Source organism: Heterocephalus glaber, unplaced genomic scaffold (assembly GCF_053883595.1).
Source record: "Heterocephalus glaber isolate CG9 unplaced genomic scaffold, H.glaber_assembly_v1.0 deba00000896, whole genome shotgun sequence".
Lineage (NCBI taxonomy): Eukaryota > Metazoa > Chordata > Mammalia > Rodentia > Bathyergidae > Heterocephalus > Heterocephalus glaber.
In genome coordinates, this window is record NW_028258170.1 from 9,015,524 (window position 1) to 9,039,195 (window position 23,672).

Genomic DNA, 23,672 nt, shown 5'->3' on the forward strand with positions numbered 1-23,672 from the left:
AAGCACTTCCGCTGTACTTCTGTACTTCTATACTTCTGTAATTTTCTGAAACTTGCATTTTCAGAAGGACATAGAGTTCAAAATTAAGTATGGTATCCCCATAGTATACACTCTCTATTTATCAATTTATATCTTCCTATTAAAATTAAGGATATTATATAGAAGAATAAATTTTTTAATTTGTAAACCACAAAAAACAGAAAGAGTGTTTGAATAAAGAGAATGTGTTTAATTTTCAGGGTGTGTACAAGTATCTGTACTCCTGTACTTTTAAAAAATTAATTTTATTGGTACATTTTAGGTATACAATATAATGACATTCATCTTTGGAAATTTGCACCTTTACATAATCACTCGGTTCTTATTTTTTCCCCATTCCCCTGCCCTCCCTTCAACCCCTCCATCCCTCCCTATTTGTACTTCTGTACTTCTGAACTTTTGTATTTCTGTACTTCTGTACAGTTCTGAAGACAACTTTGCCCCCTTTTCTACAATAAAATCAGCTGTAATATTTTCATAAAGGAGCTATGAAAAAAAAGAAGTACAATAGGCAATACCTCATTGTAGGGAACAGGGGAAGGGGACGTTACCAGAACCTCTGCAGTAAGTCCTAGTCTCCTGTGAGCCACGGCAGCACACGGCAAATGACAGGAAAGGTAGACAAATGAGACTGAGAAGAAGCTGAGCTTTGGGTCTGATCAGTGCTGCTCTGAGCAGCAAAGACAAAAGCCCCCTAGCTTGCAGCACCTTTTATTCAGTATTTGGGGAAACAAAAGTAACAAGTGAAATATAGAGTTCAGTACTTCACATTGGGATAAACAAGGTGTAACAAAAGGCTGGGGGGCAGTGGAAATCTAAGAACAATGAGGAACTATGCAGATGAAGATTTGGTTCCTCCCTGGGGTCTCCCACAGGTGTGGTCTTGTCCTGGAGATTGCAGCATGGGGGGGGGGAGCGGATCACTGAGGTCTCAGTTGTCACCAGAGGCCAAAATGCAAGTCTGGAATGTCCTAGCTGGGCTGTAGGCAGGAGAACTAGGCCTACTCAAATGATTTTTCCCTAGAATTATGTAGCATTGCTCCCAACATCTCTCCCTTTCTTTTTGTTTCACTTTATTTTAAGGAAGAAATAGAGTCAAAATTAAACTAAACCCATTGTATACACTCTTTATACACTATTTTTCAATTTATATCTTTAAAATAAAATCAAGGATGTTATAGAGAAGCACACATATTTAAATTTGTGAACCATGAAAAAATATAAAAAGTGTTTGAATAAAGAGAATTTATATTATTTTCAGGGCATGTGCAAGTACCTCTACTTCTATACTTGTGTACTTGTTTATTTCTGTACTTCTGTACAGTTGTAAAGAGAATTTTGCCCCTTTCATATAACAAAATCAGCTGTAATATTTTCACAAAGGAGCTCCAAAAAAGAAGTAAAATTGGCAATGTGGCATTACTTTCTTTTAAAGAAGGAAATAGAGTAAAAAATAAAGTATGCTAAGCCCATTGTATACACTCCCCATACACTCTCCATTTGTTGGTTTCTATCTTTATATTAAAATTAGGGATGTTATAGAGAAGAATAAATATTGCAATTTGGAAACCACAAAAAACACAGAAGTGTTTGAATAAAGAACATTTATATTATTTTCAGGGGGTGTACAAGTACTTCTTCTGTACTTGTGTACTTCTCCCCCCCCCCATTAACTTTATTGGTACATTTTAGGTATAAAATACAGTTACATTCATCACTGGGATCTTGTACCATTACATGAGTCTCTTGGTTCTTATTATTTTTCCCCCTTCCCTTGCCCTCCCTTCACCCCCTCCACCCTTCCCTATTTGCAAAGACTTTGTTTCCATTTTTTTCCTCTTCTCATATTTTTTCCTTTCCCTTCCCCTACCCCTCACAATTCCCCTGCTCTTTTAGACCTTTTCTTCTGGTTACACAATATCAGTTATACATTTTTTAAATTACAATATTAAGATCTAGGAGACACATTTTACAGAATTTAAAAGGATATAGAAATCTTTTTTGAAATAAATTTGACAACTTCTAAGAAGTAACTTAGAAGACAAATTAATGAGACTAACTCTGGAGGAAATATAAAATTTGAATAGCACCTATTAAAGAAAGTATATTCCTAGTTTGAAAACCTACCTATATGACAACAGCAGGCTCATAAACATTTTAACTGATAAATTATATCAAACATTTAAAGCAGAAAAAAGAAGGAACACTTCTCCCCTCATTTTAGGAACTGAACATTGTGCTAATCCTAAAACTGGATACAAATAATAGAAGAAAAAGTATGAACATAGATAGAAATTGGTTTAAGAAAACAAACTATTAGAAGTCAGATCTGGCAGTATGTAGAAAGTGGTTTTATTAAAGGGATGGCAGTGTTGGTTCAGCATTGGAAGATCCACCCCCAAGAGTAATCATTTTAACAGAAGAAAGGAGAAAGCCATATGATCCTGTCACTAGTTGGAGAAAGAGTATTGGGCTAAATTCTACAGCTGTTCATGGTAAAAGCTATCAGGAGACTAGAAGTAGAACAGAACCTTAACAGATCAAAGACATGTACTCCATACTTCCAACAAAAACTCCTTCTATGAGTGGAGATGATACAATGCTTTCTCCCTAAAGTGGGGAGCAAGGGTATATATGCCTACTCTTCATCTGTCCATTAGACTTTGAAACCTAGGTCTAAACCAAAATAGTCTGGCAATAAAATGACACAACTAGGATAGGATTGGCACAGCAGAAGCAAAATCTTTATATGTAGATGAAATGATCATCTACAGAGAAAATGCTAAGAAATCTCTAGGAGCCCCTAGAACTTGTACTTGAATTTAGCAGGATTAGAAAACACAAGGCATATATAAAAATTCAGGTCTGCGTATACTTGCTATAAATGAAGAACTGGATATTGAAATTTAAAAGTTATGTAGGAGTACAAAGGATCCAGAAAAGCCAAAAACAAAGACAAAAACAAAAACAGTGTCGGAAGACGTTTAGCATCCAATTTCAAGACTTCTTCTAAAGCTACAGTAATCAAGGCAGTGTTGGTGTAAGGAAAGACATATAGATCACTGGAATAAAACAGAGAATCTAGAAATAGAACCACATATATATGGTCCAGTGAGTTTTGAAAGATTATTTAACATTAGCATTTTATAGAATATAAACTCAATTGAAGAGCCGAGGAAGAGATAGTGTCTTCAGCAAATAGCACTGGAACACCTGGTATCCGTATATAAAAAATTAATCTCAACCCTTTTTTTCCATACATGAAAATAACTTGAAGGGATCTATGAACCTAAATAAGAAAGCCTAAAAATACAAAACTTTAAGAAGAAATTATAAGGGAAAATATTTATGAATTCAGGGTAGGCAAGAACTACCTAGGATACAGAAAACATGATGTATAAAAGAAAAAAATTGATAAATGAGATTCCATCAAAATTTAGAACTTTAAATGACATCATTAAAATGAAAAGTAGTCCTTAAACAGACCATATTTACAATGCATATAACCTATGAGCAGAATATATAAAGAATTCTTAGAGCTCATTAATAGACAACCCAATTAAAATGTAGACATAAGATGATAAATAGCCAGTATAGCACAAGGAATGGTGTGCAACTCTAGAATCAGAAAAATACTAATCAGTACAATAATAAGATTGAATTATACACTCAATTGGGAGATGAAGTCAAAAGTTTTAAAAGCCTTGCCATGACTTTCTCTTTTTGTTGGATTCTCCCCGTTTGCATTTAATTTGTCACACCCAATGGATTCATTCTGCTGGGTGTCCTGGGGTTGTGATCCTCTTTGTCTTTTCCTAGGGTATTGTCTAAAATTTTTTGGAGTGCCAGTTTGGTATTCATGAAGTTCCTGAGGTGCTCTTTATCATGAAAGTATCTTATTTCTCCATCAATTTTGAAAGATAGTTTTGCAGGGTACATTAATCTGCGTTGGAGGCTGTTTTCCTTTAGGGCTTGAAATACATCACTCCAAGCTCTTCTTGCCTTGAGGGTTTGCACTGAGAAGTCTGCTGTGATTCTGATGGGCTTTCCTTTGTATGTGAGTTGTTTCTTTTCTCTCACTGCTTGTAGAATTTTGTTCTTCTGTTGGATTTCTGGAATCCTAACTATTATATGCCTATGTGTAGATTTTTTTTGATTAAGGCTAGGTGGAGTCCTATATGCCTCACCTATCTGTATGTCAGGTTCTTTTCCCCTCCTTGGGAAGTTTTCTGCCATCACCTCTGAAGAGATTTTTTTATGTCATTTGCACTCTCTCCTCTTTCCTTACTGACTCCAATCAGTCTTATGTTATTCTTCTTTGCCTCGTCTAGCAGCCGCTGGATTGATTTCTCATGTTCTCTCACAATTTTAAAGCAATTTTTCTTTTCCTCCTCACCAATTGCAATCTTATCTTCTATATGTGAAATTCTATCCTCACATTGGTTCATTCTGCTGCACAGACTTTTGGTGGAGTTTTTAATCTCTTGGAAATCTGTTTGTATCTATTTTATGGATTCCATTTGTGACCTATGTTGGGATTCCATCATGTTCCTCAGATCCTCTTTTTTTTAATCTGTGTCCTCTCTAGATTTATTAATCATGTCTTGCAGCATGAGCAAAATCTTTGCTGTTATCTGAGTAATTATTTCTGATTTCATTTTTCCCAGATCCTCTTTTGTTGCCAGATCAGAGAGTCCAGGTGGTTGAGTATCAGAGTGCTCCATCTCCTTTCCCTTTGGGGTTGCTGTAGGTGATCTGGAAGTCTGTTTTTGAGGCTTGTGTATGTGTCTTCTCATTTCCACGGAGGGGCGGGGTGCTTCTGGCGCCCACGTGGCTCACCTTCTCTGCCCTAGGAGCTTGGGATGGCGGTGGGGGAGCTTCCTTCCGGGTGCTGGGACTGGCTGAGCTTCACTCTGTACTTCTGTATTTCTGTACTTCTTCACTTCAGGTACTACATTACTTTCCTTTTCAGAAGGAAATAGTATTCAAAATTAAGTATGTTAAACCCATTATGTACACTCTTTGTACACTATTTGTCAATTCATATCTTCATACTAAAATTAAGGATGTTAGAGCTAGGATTTAGCTCAGTGGTTCTGGTGCCTGCCGCACAAGCACAAGGTCCTGAGCTCAATCCCCAGTACCAAACAAAACAAAAACAAACAAACAAACAAACATTAAGAATGTTACATAGAAGAATAAATATTTAAATTTGTGAACCATGAAAAACATAAAAAGTGTTTGAATAAAGAGAATTTATCTCATTATCAGGGAGTATAAAAGTACCTGTTCTTCTGTACTTCTCTACTTCTGTACTTGTGTACTTCTCTTCTGTACTTCTGTACTGCATAACTTTCCTTTTCAGAAGGAAATAGTGTGCAAAATTAAGTATGCTAAACTCATTGTATACACTCTCTATATGCTATGTGCCAATTCATGTGTTCATGTTAAAATTAAGTATGTTACAGAAAAGTACAAATATTTAAATTTATGAACCACAGAAAACATAAAAAATGTTTGAATATGGAGAATTTTATTTATTTTCAGGGGGTGTACAAGTATGTGTACTTCTGTACATCTGTACTTCTGTACTGCATAACTTTCCTTTTCAGAAGGAAATAGTGTGCAAAATTAAGTATGCTAAACTCATTGTATACACTCTCTATACGCTATGTGCCAATTCATGTGTTCATGTTAAAATTAAGTATGTTACAGAAAAGTACAAATATTTAAATTTATGAACCACAGAAAACATAAAAAATGTTTGAATATGGAGAATTTTATTTATTTTCAGGGGGTGTACAAGTATGTGTACTTCTGTACATCTGTACTTCTGTACTGCATTACTTTCCTTTTCAGAAAGAAATAGAGTTCAATAGTAAGTATGGTAAACCCATTGTATACACTCTCTATACACTTTCTTTGTCAATTCATATCTTCATATTAAAATTAAGGATGTTATATAGAAGAATAAATATTTAAATTTGTGAATCATGAAAAACACAAGAAGTGTTTGAGTGAAGAGTATTTATCATATTTTCAGGAGGTGTGCAGCTATCTATACTTCTGTACTTCTGTATAGTTCTGAAAAGAACTTTGCTCTCTTTCATATAATAAAATCAGCTGTAACATATTCACAAAACTGCTACAAGAATTAAGAAGTAAAATACGCAATACTGCATTCCTTACTTTTGAAGAAGGAAATGAAGTAAAACATAGTATGCCAAACCCATTGTATGCTCTCTGTACACTCTATTTATTCATTTATTTATTTATATTAAAATTGAGGATGTTATGGAGAAGTTAAAATATGTAAATTTGTGAACCTTGAAATCCATAAAAAGTGTTTGAATAAATAGAATTTATCCTATTTTCAGGGGATGTACAAGTATCTGTACTTCTGTACTTCTGTACAGTTCTGAAGAGAATGTTGCCCCTTTCCTGTAATAAAATCAGCTGTAATATTTTCACAAAGGAGCAACAAAAATATAAGAAGTAAAATAGGGAATAGTGCATTAATTACTTTTTAAGAATGTTATAGAGTAAGAAATAAAGTACGCTAAACCCATTGTATGCACTCTCTATAAACTATTTAATTTATCTTTATATTAAAATTAAGGGCGTTATAGAGAAGCAAAAATATTTAAATTTGTGAACCATGAAAAACATAAAAAGGGTTTGAATAAAGAGTATTCATCTCATTTTCACGGCATCTACAAGTACCTGAACTTCTGTACTTCAGTAAAGTTTTGAAGGAACTTTTCCTCCCTTCCTGTACTAAAATGAGCTGTAATATTTTCACAAAGGAGCTATAAAAATATAAGAAGTAAAATACACAATACTGCATTAATTTCTTTTAAAGAAGGAACTAGAGCATAAAAAGTACCCTAAACCCATTGCATACGCTCTCTATACACTCTCTATTTGTCAATTTATATCATAGAGAAGCACAAATATTTAAATTTGTGAACCACAAAAAACATAAAAAGTGTTTGAATAAATAGAATTTATCTTCTTTTCAGGGGGTGTAGGAATACCCGTACTTCTGTACAGTTCTGAAGAGAGCTTTGCCCCTTTTCCTATAATAAAATGAACTGTAATATTTTCACAAAGGAGATACAAAAATTTAAGAAGTAAAAGAGGCAATTGTGCATTACTTTGTTTTCAAAAAATTGAGTAAAAAATGAAATACACTAAACCCATTGTATACACTCTCTGTACACTATTTGTCAATTTATATCTTTACATTAAAATCAAGGATATTGTAGAGAAGTGCAAATATTTAAATTTGTGAAGCATAAAAAACATAAAAAGTGTTTGAATGAATAGAATTTATCTTATATTCAAGGGGGTACAATTACCTGTTCTTTACTTTTGTATTTTTGTACTTATGTTCTTATGTACTGTTTTTAAGAGAATTTTGCCCCCTTTCATATAATAAAATCAGCTGTAATATTTTTATAAAGCAGCTACAAAAAAGAAGTAATATAGACAATACTGCACTACTTTCTTTTTAAGAAGGAAATAGTGTAAAAAATAAAGTGCATTAAACCCATTGTATACACTGTATATACACTCTCCATTTGTCAATTTATATGTTTATATTAAAATTAAGGTTGTTTTAGAGAAGCACAAATGTTTAAATTTGTGAATCACAAAAATCATAAAATGTTTTTGAATAAAGAGAATTTATCTTATTTTCATGGGGTGTACAAGTACCTGTACTTCTGTACATTTGTACTTCTGTACTTCAGTACTGCATTACTTTCTTTTTCAGAAGGAAATTAAGTTCAAAATTAAGTATGCTAGGGCCGGGGATTTAGCTCAGTAGTTTCACTGCCTGCTGCGCAAGCGCAAGGACCCGAGTTCGATCCTCAGTACCAGAAAAAAAAAAAAAAATTAAGTATGCTAAACCCATTGTATACACACTGTATTTGTCAATTCATATCTTTGTATTAAAATTAAGGATGTTGTAGAGAAGCACACATATTTAAATTTGTGAACAAAAAAAAAAACCCATAAAAATTATTTGAATAAGGAGAATGTATCTCATTTTTCAGGTGGTATGGAAGAACCTGTGCTTCTGTACTTCAGTACTGCCCCATTGAAGTGAATGAAGGTGAAGGACAAAAAGTGGCTTTGCTCCTTACTGGAAGCACTTCCAAATCTGACTTTGTTGCAGAACACACCCCATAGAGAACACCACGTGCAGTCATTCATTCATTGCATCTCTCTATCTGTATAAGGAATTGTCCACATCCACCCTTCTCTGGCTGCCAATCATGAAGGGCTTTGGGGTAAGAAAAAGACAGCACAGCTCTTAGGCAGAGAAAGAGCTAGGAGAATTCTAAATGTTTCCCTAAGAACAACTCTAGGTTAGAAGCCAAATCGCCTTTACAGAATCATTCTGATGTTTGAACTTTATGGGATATGCAAAAATTTATGGTTGGGCCGGGGATTTAGCTCAGTGGTTTCATCACCTGCTGCACAAGCGCAAGGACTTGAGTTTGATCCCCGGTACCAAAAAAAAAAAAAAAATTTATGGCAGCAGGATTCAGCCTCATTGAAGTGAAAGGTTTATGGAAATAAAGTACCTTTGCTCCTAACTGGAAGGAGTTCCAAGCCTGAATTTATTACAGGTCACTCCCCAAATAGAACCCCGTGTGCAGGCATTCATTGCTTGGGACTGCCTATCTGTATTAAGGATTTGTCCAAAGTCATCCTCTCAGACTGGCAAGGAGATGGGCCAGGAGGCTGAGTAATGACTTCATACTTCTAAGTTAAAGAGTTGGGCGAGCTCTAAATGTTTGACTAAGAAAAACTAGGTTACAAGCCAAACCCCCTTTTCAGAATGGTTCTCGTGTTTCAACTGCATTTGGCATGCAAGATTTTTGCCAGGTGAATTCTGCCCTATTGAAGTCAATGGAAATTCAAGACATAAAGTGCCTTTACTCTTAACTAGAAGCAGTTCCATGCCTGACTTTATTGCAGGTTACTCATCAAACAGAAGTCCATGTGCAGGCATTCTTTTCTCAAGACTGCCTATCTGTATTAACGATTTGACCAAGGCCACCCTTCTCTGGCTGCCCACTGTGCAGGGCCCTGGGGTCCATAAATGACTGGCAGTTCTGGGCCAGAGAAAGAGGTGGGAGACTTCTAAATATTTCCCTAAGAACAGCTGTACAGAAGAAGCCGAAGTGCCTTTTCAGAATGGTTTTGCTGTGTGAACTGCATTTGGCAAGCAAAGACATTCCCCAGGTAGATTCTTCCTCATTGAAGTCAGTGAAGGTGCAAGACATAAAGTGCCTTTGCCCTATCTGGAAGCAGTTCCAAGCCTGACTTTAGTGTAGGTCACTCCCCCAAAAGAAGCACATATGCTGGCGTTCATTCCTTGAGTCTGCCTATCTGGATTAAGGACTTGTCTCTCTCAGGCTGCCAACAGCAAAGAGCCTTGGGTCCAAAGAAAGACTGCTCAGGTCTTGGGCACAGAAAGAGCTGAGAGACTTCTAAATGTTTCCCTAAGAACAACTTTAAGGTGGAAACCTACCTGCCTTTTCAGAATGGTTCTGCTATTCGTACTGCATTTGGCAAGGAAAGCCTTTTCCCCAGGGGGATTCTCCCCTTTGAAGTGAATGGAGGTGCAGGACATAAAGTGCCTTGGCTCCTAACTGGAAGCAGTTCCAAGCCTAACTTTATTTCACGCACTCCCCAAACAGAACTCTTTGTACAGGCATTCATTCATTGTGTCTGCATATCTGTATAAAGGATTTGTGTAAAGCCACACTCTCAGGCTGCCAACCCTGAAGGGCCTTGGGCCAAGAAATGACTGCCAGCTCTGGGGCAGAGCAAAAGCTGAGAGAGATCTAAATATTTCCCTAAGAACAACTCCAGGTTGGAGGCCAAACCACGTTTTCAGAGTGGTTCTACTGTTTGAACTGCTTTGGGCTCACAAAGATTTTCCCCAAGGGGTTCTGGCCCCATTGAAGTGAATGGAGGTGCAGGTTCAAAGTGCCTTTGCTCCTAACTGGAAGCACTTCCAAATTTGACTTTGTTGCAGGATATGCCCCATAGAGAACACCATGTGCAGCCGTTCATTCATTGCGTGGGTGGTCCATGATTACTGTGATGCAGTTACCAAAACAAAGCTAGTGGCAGTATGGGAAATGAGGAATTTGTGTACTCAAAACTGGACCCACATTTCTTATTGCACTGCCCTGGATGTGTCATTGACTCATTGTTCACTCTGCTGGAAGTGTCAGCTTGAAAATTCCACACTTTGAGACTGGGCGTGGTGGCAAACACCTATAATCCCACCACTGTGGAGGCTGGGGCAGGAGGATTGCCACAAGTTTGAGGCCACTCTGGGCTCTATAGTGAGTTCAAGACCAGCCTGGACTACATAGCAAAATCCTATTTCAAAAAAACCCCCAAACTTAGGAAAAGGTCCAAAGGTGTAGGGGTGGTGGGAGGGGAAGGGGAAAGGGAAAGGAAAGAAGGGAAAGAAAAAATTATGAGAAAAGAAAAAAAATGGAAATGAAATCTTTGTAAATAGGGAAGGGTGGAGGGGGTGAAGGGCGCACAGGTAATGGGGAAAAAATAAGAACCAAGATACATCATGTACAGGTACAAGCACCCAATGATAAATGTAAATGAATTGTATACCTAAAATTTACCAATAAAAGAATTTATTTTTAAAAACCCCAAAACAAAGCAAAACAAAAACAGAAAGAAAAGAAAATTCTATACTCCTGTTCTCAATGGGAAGGAGGGTCAACAATTTCATCATTAATTAGTGATGTCTGCCATGGGCATGGACAGTATGACAGCAGGTGTGCTGTTTACCTGATAATCCTATTGGGGAGGTGCTTGTGCTGAGCCACCCTGAAACAAGTGGCACTCTGTCTCTAAGTCCGTCCTTTAGCGCAGCACATCTCATCTGCACAAGTCACCAAAGGAGCTTATGAATATGCAGATCTGAGTCAACTGATCCCATAGGGCTTGGGCAGTGCCCAAGTTTCCTTCTCAGATCTGTGCCTTGAACTCAGGGCCTCAAACTGAGTGACATCCCTAGCCCTTTTCATTTTTTTATTTTGAAACAAGTTCTCACAATGTTGCCCAGTCTGGGCACTAACTTGTGATCAGCTTCAGCAGCCCAGGTAGCTGGGATTACAGGTATGCACTGCTGCCCAAGATTCTGTATTTCTAATGGGCACTGGATGACTTCTGTGATATTGGAATAGAAAAAGAAATATCTATTTGGATTTCAACCAATCCTGGTTCTTACCATAAGAGCTTCTAAACCCTTAGGATTTCCTGAGTCAGAGCGGAAACTGCATCTTTGTATCCACAGAAAGCCTCTCCAAGCCACATCTGCGTTCATCCCAGTGAAGTGCCTCTGGGTTTTTTTGTATTTTTATTGTGTGTGTGTGTGTGTGTGTGTGTGCGCACGCGCGCACTGGGTGTTGAACCCAGAGCCTTCACACTGAGCTACATCTCTAGCCCTTTGTGTATATATATATATATATATTTGAGACAGGGTGTCACTAGGTAGCTAAGTTGCCCAGATTGGACTTGAACTTGTGATACTCCTGCTTCAACCTCCCAGAGTGCTGGGATTACAGGTGTGTGCCACCACACCCCGCTTGCCAGTGAGGTGACTCTCTGTGAGTCCTGCTCAGCTGCAAGATGGGACACCAGTGAGGTTTCCTGCAGCCATGTAATCAGTCCCCTGCCAGACCTCAGAGAAGGAGGGAGGGGGTCCCAGGAGCTCGGGCTCCATGGCTGATGATTTGCTCAGCTGGGCACCTGTACAAGGACATTGAGAACTTCCAGGGAGGTGAGCACATCTCGGGCTCACAGGGATGGCTGCTCCTGAGCTCAGAGATGTGGCCCCTGCCCCTCTGCACCTTCATAGGATCCTTTAGAAGAAACAGTTCAGATAAGGACAGTGTCTCCCTGCCAGGGGCATCCCGCTTTGTAGCCAGGTGGGACAGTGTGTGGGAAACCTAGTGGTAAGCCTGTGGGACTTCGTCCCAAACCTGCGGGTCCGTACTGACTCCTGGTGTTTAGGACAGCAGTGTCCACAGGGAACTGAGAATGCATGGCATGTGGAAAGCCTACGCATTCAGCAGGAAGTGTTATGCATAGTTTCGTTGAACTCCAAGAGTACCAACCTGGGAGCACAAAGTGGCATGGATTCACTTGTTCAAGAACCCTTGGGTACCCCGGTCCCTAGGCATCCACATTCCAGTGACACCACCTCATTTGTGATCCTAACGTCTGCTTCCTGACTGAGTAGGGTAGGCCTGGGAAGGGCTTCTCCAAGTCTCTGTCCCATTTCTTCCAAACAAGACACAGCCACGTAAATGGATGAAGCATGTAAAGGGCTGGACGCTGCCGCCTACCTCAGCAGGGATGAACCTGGAGGACACAATGGTTAGGTGACATAAGCCAGGCACAAGGGCTGTGCCATTAGACTCTGCTCACACCGGGTCCCTGGAGTTGTCAGGATCAAAGGGAACAGAAGTGAATTGGTTGCCAGGGCCTGGGAAGGGGTATGGGGAGTTGGTGTTCAGTGGGGCGGAGCTTCCTTTGGGGAGAGGGCAAGTCCTGAAATGTGGCCAGTGGTGACAGCTGCACAGCAGCATGGGTGTGTTTAATGCCCCTGAGCTACACACTTAAACACAGTTAAGATGGCAAAGTGTGCACTGTGTGTATTTCACAATAATAATAACAACAACAAATTTTGTAGGCAGACATGGTGGTGCACACCTGTAATCCAAGCTACTCTGAAGGCTGAGTCAGGAAGATCGCAAGTGCGAGCCCAGCCTGGGAAATTCAGCAAGTCCCTGTCTCAAAACAAAAGAATAAACGAGAAGGGCTGGGATGCAGCTCAGTGTTCCCCAGGTTCAATCCCAAGCACCTCACCCCCTCAAAAAAAATCTCTGGTTTGTGAGGTAGGCCATGCCTGACAGGGAGGACTTGAGCCACAGAAGGGCTCTGGTAAGAGCGGAGGCAGACAGCTCCTCTCAAGCATTGTGGGTTTCTGCCCAAGAAAGTGCCATCAGCCAGGTTCCTCTGGGCTCCATTACCTGCTCCACTTCCTGTCTTGCTTCCAGTGTGAGAGATGCTCACCAAGGGCCTGGTGTGTTTTCCAGAGGTGTACGTGGAGGCTCTGAACACCTTCCAAGATTCACAGACTTGCATCCACTTGAACCTGGGTGACACAGTGTGGCAGAGAACATCATTACTTTACCCTAGTGACCAGGTGAGCACAGAAGTCTTGCTGTGAGTGCTTTCACTTCATAAGATCCAGTTACATTAAAAAGATATAAAAGAGAGAGCTGGGTGTGGTGGCACACATCTGTCTGTGGTCCCCGTACTAAGAAGACTCCCACACAGGTTCTCTGCACTGCCCCAGTCAGAGCCCTGCAGAGAAAAAGGGCCCCATGCAGCCCAAGACCTTGAGAAACTTGCCTTTAATACACTGCCCCAAATCTTCTCTGGATAGAGGCAGCCAGAAATTATAATAAGTAATGAACACTTCTGTGTACCAGGTGCCAAGAGAGACACCTCACATACGTCTGTTGTTATTTTGTTGTGACACAGCACTGAACAGAAGAGCTTTCACACTGGGCTACATCCTGAGCCCCTTTTTATTTTTAATTTTGAGACAGAGTCTCCCTAAGTTTTATACTCGTTATCTTCCTGCCTCAGCCTCCTAGAGTGCTGGGATTACAGGTGTCCCCCCCCCCATCTGAATATGTTAGCATCAACATTTTTAGGATGAAAAATGTGTATAGAACCCATGAGCTCTCAGGACATCAGTCCTAGATGGAGCATGAGGGCGTGGAAGTGGCTTCCAAGGGCCATTTACTTATTTATCAGGGGAGCCCAGCACGGCAGGGCAGAAGTTGGGCACATGCCCCAAGCTGCTCCCTCAGCCTTCTGTGGAACCAGCCCAACCCCAACCTTGGCCTGTGTGGCCTTAGGAGAAATGCCAGGGCCCAGGCAAGAGTTCCACTGCAGGGCCCAGGATAGGGGCCACCTGCCCAGGCATTGCAGACCTGGACCAGGGCAAGCTGGCTAACAGTGCCCAGCTCTGCCAAAGGCTCACATGATCCCACACAATCAACGGCCTGGCAGCAGCATGCACAGGAGGTGACGGGGGGGGGGTGTCCAGGAAGCAACCAGAACGCTCCAATGTGAGAAATAATGAGAGAAAGCAGGACGCAGTGGTGACACAGAAGAGTAGGCATGCATAAAACTGAGGTTGCCAATATGGATTAAAGACAAGGAAATCAGGGTTACAGCAGGCCTGAGTTTCAAAACTAGAAGGCAATGCATTCTATAAGTTGTCAGGTGGTTTTCTTGCTACATAGAAAAAAGATTAGCCCAGTGGGGTGGCTGGCACATGTCTATAATCCCAGCACTCGAGAGGCTGAAGCAGGAGAATTACTGTGAGTTTGAAGCCAGCCTGGACTACATAGTGAGATCGTGTCTCAAAAATCCTCCTTCCCAAAAGACTGGAAAAGCATGCCAAAATATTAACAGCAATGATCTTGCAGTAATGGAAATAAGGGTAACCATTGCTTTCATTTTTCTACCTACTCTGTGTTGCTTTAAATTCTTCTCATCAGGTGCAGTGGCACATGCCTATAATTCCAGTGCTCTAGGAGGCTGAAGCAGGAGGATAGTAAGTTTGAGGGCAGCCTGGGCAACTTAACAAGACCCTCTCTCAAAATAAAAAGAACTGGAGATGTAGCTCTGTGAAAGGGCATGCCGGCTTTGATCCCTAGCACTACAAAAAAGAAAAGTATTCAAGGGGGACATGCTGTAGTTACAGTAGAACCATAAAGCTGTTCTCTTTATTTATTGATGTCATTTTTATTTCTACTGGTGTTTTTTTTTGTACCAGGGATTAAACTCAGGACCTTGCGCTTGCGAGGCAGGCAGCAGAACCACTGAGCTAAATCCCTGGCCCATTGATGTTAATTTTAGACAGGGATTTGCTTTCTAATCCAGGCTCTTTATGTAGCCTAGGCTGGCCTCCAGCTGACTGCAATCCTCAGCCTCCCTGGTGCTGGATTCCAGGCATGGGCCACCATGCCTGGGCACTTGTATGTTTCTCAGAGTTTATAGCCTGGGACATCTGAACCTGAATTTGTAGTGATTCAAAGTGCACTTAGATGGAGAAGCAGGCCCAGGCCTGGCAGCCACGTTGCCTCAAGTCCCACAACCTCTCTGGGCCTGGGATTTTTCATCTTGGAAATGAAGTATTTCAGTCCTAATGTTGTTCAGTTGAAATGGAACAGCATCAGGAGGAGACCAAAGTTGGTGATTTTACTCAGGGCTTCAAGGTTTACTCTCAAGCTATGGAATAAACACTGTGGACCTGAGAAAGGAATGCATGACGAGATTATTGGAGTAAGACAGAGTTCACAAACAGACTTTGATTTTGATAAAGGTGTCATGGTGACTGACTCTACCTAGTATACTCTGTCTTGGTGTTGTACCTTGCTTGTGATGCCGGCTACATGACTGTATTAATATGTGGAAACACAGAGAATTGTAATCCTAGCAAGAGCGAATCTCCTTGCATGTAAACTATACTTCTATAAACCTAAGACAGGACACCAAAATATTCATTCAAAAAAAGAATGCAAGCTGAGTGTGGTAGCACACACCTGGAATCCCAGTAGTCTGGGGGAGGCGGGGCTGAGGCAGGAGAATGGCAAGTTTGACCCAGCCTGGCAAAATAATGGCTCAATGAGACCCTGTCTCAAAATAAAAAAAAAAACTAAAATTAAAAGTTTAGCTCAGCATGAAGGCTCTGGTTTCAATCTCCAGTGCCTCAAAAACCAAACAAATAAACAAAAAACAGCCAGGCATGGTGGTGCATGCCTGTCATCCCAGCACATGGGAGGCTGAGGCAGGAGGATCACTTTTCACAAGGTCGATAAGTCTCTCCTCCCCCAGGAAGAGGCCACAATTCTCCTTGTCAAGTTCCAAGAAGCCCAGAGGTGTGGCTGGCTTCCCATCCTGGAGCTCTCGCTTAAGTAACAACAAAGGCATTTTCAGTATTTTCATCACACACTGCCAGCTTTGCTTGCATCAGCACATACCTACAGCTTCAGATCTGTCCCCAAAGGGAACCTGCGATCAGAGACCAATGCCCTGCAGGTCAGCCCTCTAGACCATCCCTGAGGGCTGCACGGCCCTGCCTGGGAGTTTCTCACACCTCTGCCTCCAGAGACGCCCTTGACCAGAAGCCAGCACACATTCTCAAGGAGACCTAACCCTCCGCAGATGCATGGCCTAACTGGTCTCCTCCCTGAAGTTCAGGGGACATTTCCATGGACAAAGTTCCCCAGGGTCCAGAGCCCAGCCCAGTACACAGCGGGTGACAGCACAGGAAGCCTCTAGAGATGAAGCCTGAAGGTAAAGGGAAATGGAATGCCAAAAGCTGCAGAAAGCACCACTAGGTGGGAGGAAAGTCACAAAGTCACACAAGTGAGTGTTCAAAGGCCTGGGATACAGTGGAGACTCGATGGGCATCTTGCATCGGGTGATGCAGGTTGGGGAAGGTCTGACACTCCCACGGTTCTACTTTGCTAAGAAACAAGTGGAAAATTACAAATACATCACCTCTAGGTCCCCTCCCAGGGCCTCCCAAGTGAGGGGCCATAGTGCTTGAACTTCCATGGTGCCGCTCCCTCCTTTCCAACAGCCTCTGGTGCCAGATTCTGAAGCAGAGTCTGGAAAACCATGCAGAGCAGCGAAAGGATGTAAGTGGGAAGCAGGGACTCATTCCTTCCCACTAACTCCTTCACCCCAAGAAGTCCCTGTGAACCCCCATCTTTATCTACTTCCAGGTTTTCAGAAACCACCCCCATCCCCCATCCTCCCTATGAAGAGGATGTCAGTGACCAGGTCACCTTCTTTCCTAATCAAAGAATGCAGTGCACAGCCTGTTTGTCCCAATGGGATGAGCTTGGTCCTTAAAAGCCCAGGAGGAGTGCAGGAAAACCCTGTGGAGCAGAGCTCAAGCAGGGTAACCAGATCTGTTTTTCTGCAAGTGTGACCTGCCTCTTCCTTTTGTGGCTGGTACTGTCCTGGCCACACAGGATCAAGGCTCCTAGGTAGCAAGGGCAGGTCAGCTCATGCCAGAAGCTTGGTATCAGGTGCAGGGCTTCTCTTGGTTTCATGACATAAATGCTATTCAGGAGATACCTGTGAATCAAGGGTGGATCCTTGATGGTTTTCCAATGACATTAAACCAAGCCCAGCTTCTAGTGGAATCTCTCACTGGCCGCAAGAGCAGCCTCATAGAAATGCAGACAAAGAAAGCACAAATATCCACCTTGGCTGTGGATGTAATGAGTTCAAAGAAGTACCTCCTCACTCTTCTGCAGCTGATTTTGTCCTATCATTAGATGTGTAAGAAACTGTCTTGCTGAGCAGCACAAATGATATCAGAGCTGAAGAACTGTCAGACGAGACTTACCTCTCATAGAGTTACTGGTCAACATGGCACAGCTGAACAACAAGATAAGCACGGGTACCAGAACTTAAGAAATCTCATACAAAAGAGAATGATAGGCTTTTTGGACAACTGGTCTTTGTTGAAACAGTGGTTTTCAGAACCAGAAAATATTTTGATAAAAATCTATGCTGATATATATGAAGTGCCTTTATACAAGAAACTAAAACACATTGTTGCAACTGAGATGGTGAAGAAAAAGAAGAAAAGGAGTTACATTTATTATAATCTAAACTTATATTACTAAAATATGTTCTTCTACTGAATTTAGGATGAAATTAAAGTGTAATTGCCAAGTTCTTGCTTATATTTGGATTGATTTACACTATCTATTGGTGTGTTTGGCCTTTCCCAGTAGCTTTCTGCTGCATGTATCTGAAAAACATAGCCTTTACTCTCCCTTTAAAAGTAATTTTGTAAAAAGTGGTAAACATACTCAAAGCACTGAAGAGAAATTTGTTCATTTTCCTATTAAAAATCAACCATAAGATTTTCACAAAGTAGCTACAAAAATATAAGAAGTAAAAAAGGCATTATTGCTTTATTTTCTTTTTAAGAACAAAATAAAGTTAAAAATTAAGAATGCTAGAACCTCTCTATACAATCTCTATTTGTGAATTCCTATCTTTATATTAAAATTAAGGATGTTATAGAGAAGAATACATATTTAAATTTGTTAACTTCAAATAAAAAGTGTTTGAATACAGAGCCTGTACGTACTTCAGAATTTCTGTTCCACTTCTGTACTTCTGTATTTCTATATACCATTGCATATGGCTTTTTCCAGTAGCTTTCTGCTGCAAGTGTCCGAATAACAGAACTTTTGTTCTCCCTTCTCAATTTATTATGTAAAAAGTGGTTATTAAACTGAAACCACTGAAGAGAACTTTGCCCCTTTTTGTATTATAAAATCAGCTGTAATATTTTCTCAAAGGAGCTATGAAAATATAAGTAAAATAGGAAATACTGCATTACTTTCTTTTTAAGAAGGAAATAGAGTTAAAAATTAGGTATGCTAAACCCATTCTATACACTATTTGTCAATGCATATCTTTATATTAAAATTAAGAATGTTATAGAGGAGAACAAATATTTAAATTTGTGAAGCACAAAAAACATAAGCAGTGTTTAAATAAAGAGCATTTATCTTATTTTCAGGGGGTGTACAAGTACCAGTACTTCTGTATTTCTGTACTTCAGTACTGCATTACTCTGCTTTTCAGAAGGAAATAGAGTTCAAAATTAAGTATGCTAAAGCCTTTGTATACACTTTCTATACACTCTCTGCATATCTTTCTATTAACATGAAGGATGTTGTAGAGAAGCACAAATATATAAATTTGTGAACCATGAAAAACATAAGAAGTGTTTGAATAGGGAGAATTTATCTAGTTTTCAGGGGGTGTACATATTCCTGAACATCTGTACTTCTGTACTTTGGTACTGCATTACTTTCCTCTTCACAGTCAAATAGAGTTCAAAAGGAAGTATGCTAAACCCATTGTATACACTCTCTATAAACTCTGTCAATTTATACCTTTATATTAAAATTAAGGATGTTATAGAGAAGCACAAATATTTGAATTTGTGAACCACAAAAACACAAAAATATTTGAATAAAGGGAATTTATTTATTTTTAAGGGATGTGCAAGTACCGGTATTTCTGTACTTCTATATTTGTCTACCTCTGTACTTCTCTGTTTCTGTACTTTGGTACTGCATTACTTTCTTTTCAGAAGGAAATACAGTTCAAAATTAAGTTTGCTAAGCCCATTGTATACACTTTATACACACTCTATCTGTTCATTCATACCTTCAAATAAATTTAAGGATGTTATATAGAGGAATAAATATTTGAATTTGTGAACCATGAAAAATATAAAAAGTGTTTGCATAAAGAGAATTTGTCTTATATGCAGGGTGTGTACAAGTATCAGTACTGCTGTACTTCTGCACTTCAGTACTGCATTACTTTCCTTTTCAGAAGGAAATACTGTTCAAAATTAAGTTTGCTAAACACATTTTATACACTCTCTATACACTCTCCATCTGTTTACTCATGTCTGCATATTAAAATTTGGCATGTTATATAGAAGAATAAATATGTAAATTTGTGAACCATGAAAAACAAAAAGTGTTTGAAGAAAGAGAATTTGTCTTATTTTCAGGGGGTGTACAAGAGTCTGTATTTCTGTACTTCTGTACTTGTCTATCTCTGTACTTCTCTATTTCTGAACTTTGGAACTGCATTACTTTCCTTTCAGAAGGAAACAAAGTTAAAAATCAAGCATTCATGAACACCAAACCAGCACTCCAAACAATTCTAAGCAATATCCTAGAAAAGGCAATGAAGGTCACAACTCCATGAGGCTCAACAGAGGGAAGCCACCAGGCAAAGTAAGACACTAAAGGGAAAGGGGGAAAAAGAAATAAGAGCCAACAACAGTAAAATATCATGACAAGGATGAGTCAATATCTATCAATTATAACCCTCAATGTTAATGGCCTCAATTCCCCAATCAAAAGAAATAGACTGACAGAATGGATTAAGAAGCAAAATCCAGCAATATGCTGTATAAAAGAAACACACCTAACTCAAAAAGAAATTCATAGACTGAAAGTAAAAGGATGGAAAACAGATCTACACATGACAGGAACCCAGAAAAAAGCAGGCATAGCAATCTTATTTGCAGACAAAGTAGATTTCAAACCCAAACTAATTAAGAGAGACAAAGATGGTCACTACATCCTTGTGAAGGGAACAATCCAAGAGGAAGAGATGACAATCCTAAATATATATGCACCAAATATGAGTGCCCCCAACTATACAAAACAAATATTAATGGACATGAAAAACCAAATAAGCACTAATACAATTGTAGTGGGCGACCTCGATACCCTACTATCACAAATAGCCAGATCATCTAGACAAAAAAATTAACAACAATATTCAAGAACTGAACCAAGCTATTGAACAAATGGACTTAATAGATATTTACAGAGTGTTCCTCCCCACAAAATCAGAATACACATTCTTTTCAGCTGCACACGGGTCATTCTCCAGAATAGACCACATGCTAGCTCATACAACATGTCTAAGGAAATGTAAAAGAATTGAAATTACCCTCTGTATATTATCAGACCATAGTGCAATAAAATTGGAGATCAATAACATGAGAAACTGCAAAACTCCCACAAACACCTGGAAATTGAATAACACCCTCCTGAACAACCAATGAGTCACAGAGGAAATTAAAGAAGAAATTAGACAGTTTCTACAAGTAAATGATAATGCCAGTACAACATACAGGAATCTATGGGACACAATGAAAGCAGTTATACACGGGAAATTCATAGCAGTGAATGCCCATATTAGAAAAACAGAGAGAACTCAGATAAATGACCTAATGCAGAACCTCAAACTCCTAGCAAAAGAAGAGAATAATAAACCCAAAGCTCATGCAAGAGAGGAAAGTATAAAGATCAGAGCAGAAATCAATGCAATGGAGACTAAGAGAACAATACAAAAAATTAATGAATCAAAGAGTTGAGTTTTTGAAAGAATAAATAAAATTGATAAACCTTTAGCCAACCTTATCAAAAAAAGGAAAGAAAAGGCACAAATACGTGCAATTAAGAATGAAAAAGGGGAAGTTACAACAGACCCAGCAGAAATCCAGAGGATCATCAATACCTACTTTGAGAACTTGTATTCTAATAAAATGGAAAACAAAGAAGAAATGGACAGATTCTTAGATACATATGAATTATCAAAGTTAAATGAAGATATAGAAATTCTAAACACCCCAATTACAATGAGGGAAATTGAAAGTGTAATACAATATTTACCAACAAAGGAAAGCCCAGGTCTGGATGGCTTCACTGATGAATTCTACAAGACATTTAAAGAAGAATTAATGCCATTACGCTTTAAACTCATCAAGGAAATTGAAAGGGAAGCAATACTTCCAAATTCATTCCTGGAAGAAAGTGTTACTTTGATTCCAAAACCAAGGAAAGACCCAACCCAAAAAGAGAACTACAGACCAATCTCCCTAATGAACATAGATGCAAAAATCCTCAACAAGACACCGGCAAACAGAATACAGAGTGTCATCAAGAAGATCATACACCTTGACCAAGTTGTAATTATCCCACGGATGCAAGGATGGTTCAACATTTGTAAATCAAAAAATGTAAAACACTATATTAACAGAGTCAAGGACAAAAACCATATGATCATCTCAATAGATGCAGAAAAGGCATTTGACAAAATCCAACACCCATTCATGATAAAAACGCTACACAAAATTGGAATAGAAGGTCTTTATCTCAACCTGCTTAAGGCTATCTATGAAAAACCAACAGCTAACATCATACTAAATGGTCAAAAACTGAAAACTTTCATGCTAAAATCAGGAACAAGACAAGGATGCCCACTATCACCACTCCTGTTCACTATAGTTCTGGAAACATTAGCCACAGCAATTAGAAAAGAGAAAGAAATAAAAGGAATAAAGGTAGGAAAAGAAGAAGTTAAACTGTCATTATTTGCTGATGATATGATACTTTGCATAGAAGACCCAAAAAACTCTACCAAAAGACTTCTGGATTTAATTGACAGATTCAGTAGAGCAGCTGGATATGAGGTCAACACTCAAAAAACAATAGCCTTCTTGTACACAAATAGCAGATTCACGGAGAGAGAAATTAGGGAAACAAAAATGAAATATCTAGGAATCAATCTAACAAAGGAAGCAAAAGACCTCTACACTGAAAACTACAGCACCCTGAAAAAGGAGATCGAGGCGGATACAAGAAAATGGAATGACATCCCTTTCTCCTGGGTAGGAAGAACCAATATAGTGAAAATGGCCATACTTCCAAAACTACTATATAGATTTAATGCAATGCCGATTGAAATTCCAACAATATACTTCACAGAAATAGAGAAAACAATCCAGAAATTCATTTGGAACCAGAAGAGACCTAGACTAGTAAAAGCAATTCTGGGCAACAGAGAAATGGCTGGGGGTATCACAATCCCCAACTTGAAACTATACTACAAAGCTACTGTGATAAAATCAGCATGGTACTAGTAAAGGAACAGACCTGAGGATCAGTGGAATAGATTAGAAGATGCAGAAACACCTCCAGACATGCTCAGCCACCTCATCTTTGACAAAGGAGCCAACGACCCTCACTGGAGGAAAGATAGCCTATTTAATAAACAGTGTTGGAAAAACCGGATTTCAACCTGCCAAAGGTTAAAACTAGACCCATATCTATCACCATGCACTAACCTAAGATTGAAGTGGATTAAAGATATAAATATTAAGACAGAAGCACTAAACTTGTTGGAGGATAAGTAAGGTAGAACTCTTGAAGGAAAAACTCTTGGCATAGGAAAAGACTTTATAAACAAAACCTCAATAGCATGAGAACTAGCAGAAAGAATCAACAACTGGGATTTCATCTTATTAAAAATCTCCTGAACTACAAGAGAAACCACCAACAGAGCTAACAGACAACCTGCAATGTGAGAAAAAATTTTTAGTAGCTGTAACTCAGACAAAGGGCTACTATCTAGACTATATAAAGAGCTGAAAACAATCAGACCCCCCAAATTCAAAGACCCAAATCAAATATGGGCATCTGAAATGAACAGACATTTCTCAGACAAAGAAATATAAGCAGCAAATAAATATATGAAAAAATGTTCACCATCACTGGTCATTCAAGAGATGCAGATGAAAACAATGCTGAGAGTCCACCTCACCCCAGAAAGAGTGGCTGCTATCAAGAAATCAACCAATAACAAAGGCTGGCATGGGTGTGGAGAGAAAGGAACCCTTCTCCACTGTTGGTGGGAGTTGAGACTGGTGCAAACACTATGGAAACCAGGGTGGAGATACCTCAAAGAACTAGGGCCCGAGGTCCCATTTGACCCAGCTAGTCCCCTGTTGGGTATCTTCCCCAAAGAATTAAAAGAATCATACCACAGAGATATACATGCACCCATGTTTATAGCAGCACAGTTTGTAATAGCTAAAGCTTGGAAACAGCCCAAGTTCCCATCAACTGGAAACT

The 23,672-nt window shown here is 39.4% G+C and overlaps 1 long non-coding RNA gene across 2 annotated transcripts; it reads right to left on the bottom strand.

Moving 5' to 3' along the window:
* Nucleotides 1-208: 208 nt before the first annotated feature.
* LOC147828908 (uncharacterized) lies at nt 209-23,668 on the bottom strand. Of its 2 annotated transcripts, XR_015450028.1 has the most exons (3): nt 16,687-23,650; nt 13,131-13,255; nt 209-5,003 (listed from the first exon to the last, which is right to left on the bottom strand). It is a non-coding gene; the product is annotated as an uncharacterized LOC147828908 (long non-coding RNA). The 2 variants fall into 2 exon arrangements; XR_015450027.1 differs by having other exon boundaries at nt 13,131-23,668.
* Between the last annotated feature and the right edge of the window lie 4 nt (nt 23,669-23,672).